Source organism: Panthera leo, chromosome C2 (genome assembly GCF_018350215.1).
Source record: "Panthera leo isolate Ple1 chromosome C2, P.leo_Ple1_pat1.1, whole genome shotgun sequence".
In the NCBI taxonomy this organism is placed as follows: Eukaryota; Metazoa; Chordata; class Mammalia; order Carnivora; family Felidae; genus Panthera; species Panthera leo.
This window is the reverse complement of record NC_056687.1, coordinates 37824454-37827898: the sequence shown is the minus strand read 5'-3', so window position 1 is coordinate 37827898 and position 3445 is coordinate 37824454. Positions and strand designations below refer to the sequence as shown.

Here is a 3445-nt window from a genome sequence, read left to right as displayed (position 1 = left end):
ACTAAATGACAAAGAAACAAAATTACAAATGAATAAAATAATTCAATATTTTCCTTCAAATAACACATTTAATATAGTTTTAGTAAAGAGGTTCCTAAAACTTATGATGGGACATTTCTATTTTGTATCTGAGTTTTATTATTGGGAGAACTCTCAAAAAAAACATAAAAAGTATTTTTGGAAAAATAATTGATGTTACATTGTTTTAAAATTTCAGTGAATAGAAAGTCTCTAACTATTGGGCAATCTTTAAAACAATAGCAGGTTAAATATTATCTTGGTGGCCTACAAAACATAGATATGATAGAATTTTTCTTCCCACTTCCTAAACCCTGCAATTTCATTACAAAGAAAGGCTGTATGTTTTAATAAGAAGAGCTGACTTTGGGTTCTGGGTTAGGACCCTGAACATCAGTTTCCTTAACTGTGAGATGTACATTCCATCATATTTTTTTAAAAAATTAAATAATGTGTATAAAGACTCTAGTTCAGTGCCTTCCATTTAATTGGTGTTCACTATAAAAGGAACTTGCATTATTTTACAAGAACATAAGGAGACACCTCATATAGTAACCATTCTACAAACACTAACACAATCACAATTTTTCAAAGTATATTAAAGCAAAAAAACTCACCTTCCTTAAATATATTCATAGAAATTATCTGTCGTTTTAGCTCTGTACTATAAACACACAACTAAATACAAGTACATACATGTAATTTATCAGTTAGCCTAGTCAGCGTCCCTTAGGGGCCATTTGGTAGTATCTGAAGACATCTTTGATTGTCAGGACTGGGAGGGTCTAATACTGGCATCCAGTGTGTACAGACCATGGATACTGCTAACATCCTAAGGTGAATGAGAGTGTCCTCAATACAAGGAATATCCAGCCCCAAATCTTAATTGTGCTGTGGTTGAAAAGCATTGCCCTAAATGTTTCTGTGGGCAGCCATTCAACTATGTAAAGAAATAAATTATGATGAGTATAATGAAAGAGCATGCCTGAAGGTAAAAATGTTTTTACAGATTTTTCTTATTATGAAATTTGTTTTTAATTGAAGATTGTTTAAAAGCAGTTTGCACTCTCTCCTCCAGCCATCCGAGATGCTTCAAGGAAAGAAACCTAAGGAGAAAAAGGTGGTCCCAGCCCTTGCTGTCATGAAGAAGGTGGTCAGTCCTCTGTTTGAGAAAAGGCTCAAGAATTTTGGCACTGGACAGGACATCCAGCCCAAAAGGGGCCTCACCTGCTTTGCCAAATGGCCCCACTACATCTGGCTTCAGAAGCAAAGGGATATTCTCTATAAAGGTCTAAAAGTGCCTCCCATGATTAACCAGTTTACCCAGGCCTGGACCACAAAATAGCCACTCAGATGCTTAAGCTGGCTCACAAATACAGACCAGAGACAAAGCAAGAGAACAAGCAGAGACTGTTGGCTTGGGCTGAGAAGAAAACTCTTGGCAAAGGGGATGTCCCCAGTAAGAGACTGCCTGTCCTTCAAGCTGAGGTTAATACTGTCACCACCTTGGTGGAAAATAAGAAGGCTCAGCTGGAAGTGATTGCACATGATGTAGATCCCATTGAGCTGGTTGTCTTCCTGCCTGCCTTGTGTAGTAAAATGAGGGTTCCCTACTGTTTTATCATCTAGAAGGACAGGCCAGGGGCATCTGGTCCACTGGAAGGCTGCACCACTGTTGCCTTCACACAGGTTAACTCAGAAGACAAAGGAGCTCTGGCTAGGCTGGTGGAAACCATCAAGACCAATGACACTGACAGATATGATGAGATCTGCTTTCACCTGGGAGGCAACATTCTGGGTCCAAAGTTGGTGCCTCACATTGCCAAGTTGGAAAAGGCAAAGGCTAAAGAATTTGTCACCAAACCGGACTAAGTGTACACTGTTGACTTTTCTGTACGTAGAAGTAATAAAAAATTCTCTTTCACAAAAAATGGTGGGGGTTGCTAATGTCATAATGTTATCTGCTTGTTAGTCTCTGAACATTAGATTGTGTGGTATTGTATATTTTCTTTTCAAAATCTAGTTTGTGACCAGTCGCACCATTCCACGATTGCTCTGGAAGGCAATTTTAAGCTCTTTCCTAGATGTTCCAAGATGATAATTTCAGTGGATTTGTCTCATTTCCCAGTCTCAAAGGGAAAGAGAAAAAAATAATATTCATAACAAATCTAAGGATTTATCAGATGTCAGCAACTGCCACCTCCTTCTATTCTAGTTTAAAATACTTTTTAAAATCTTCTTTATTGCCAGCAACTATGTCCCTGCAACCATATTCTAATGCCTGTGTCGTATCAAATCCCTTCTGATGCATACTGTCTTACCATAGTAGGACCTTCTACCTATAAATGCCACATAGATCAAGCTAAATTGCCATACCACCTTCCTTCTAAAAGCTCCAGAATGACTTCTGTGGCTGAAGAATAATCAATTACTTACTCAATTCAATTCAACAAATATTTATTAAGCATCCATTCATTTTTGTGTTTTCTCCCCTTGAGGGCTGCTGTCCTTAAGAGCAGCTGGAAGCAAATGGCTTCCATTTATTAAAGACTTTTATTTTAAAGATGCTTAAGTGCAGTTCACAGCTCTTCAACTGCTCTTACCAAATCCTCAGAGGCTCCATTGTGGAGGAAATTCATGTTTTATCATACAGAAACAAGAGTAATGTGTTCCATTTTCATTTGGTCAAGAAAACATCAGCATTATAACTAGGGGAGGGATGTACAGAGTAGACATGGCATGTCTAAATATGTCATATATTACTATTATAAATAAGCTTATATACTCATTGATAATGTGAATTTATCTTTCCAAATGTTATATATGTTAACTGTTATGCTGCATATTATAAGAAAAAACGCTTTATTTTGTTTATATTTTAATTACTCCTGATTTATATCAAGGTTTAGATAATACAAAAGACTGTTAAGTGTTTTGGATAACATATGCTTCTATTTCCAATAAGGACCATCATATTTTCCCTTTTTCTCCTGAGGAGCACCAAGAGTAGTTGGATGCCAATCTTAAAATAAATATTCTTTATTTGGATCAATATATAGATGATTCCTTCCAAGAACATTAGTCACAGTACTGCTGGGAACTGTCTCCAGATTTATCCCAGCCAAAAAAAAAAAAAAAAAGATAGAGCATCTTCTCTAGAGAACCCTTGTGGGTTCTTTTCTCCCACCTTGGAGTTCAGAAGTCTACTCCCACTACATTCTCTTGGGGATGTCAAAAATAGTACCCTATCTGTCATCTGTCTTGGAGCCAGGGCTATGTTTCTCTTATAGGAGACTTACAGCTTCAGCATTCAGTAAGGTCATTTCAAAGTCAATGTGCTGAGTCTGTCAGAGGCTACTACTGAAGACACCACCAGAGCACTTGTTTTCCCTTGGTTTAAACCATCAAAGTTCTGAGTAGAACTTAT

At 37.2% G+C, this 3445-nt stretch overlaps 1 pseudogene; it reads left to right on the top strand.

The window, feature by feature from the left end:
- The first annotated feature begins 1105 nt into the window (after positions 1-1105).
- LOC122229246 lies at positions 1106-1890 on the top strand (annotated as a pseudogene).
- Positions 1891-3445: the final 1555 nt, after the last annotated feature.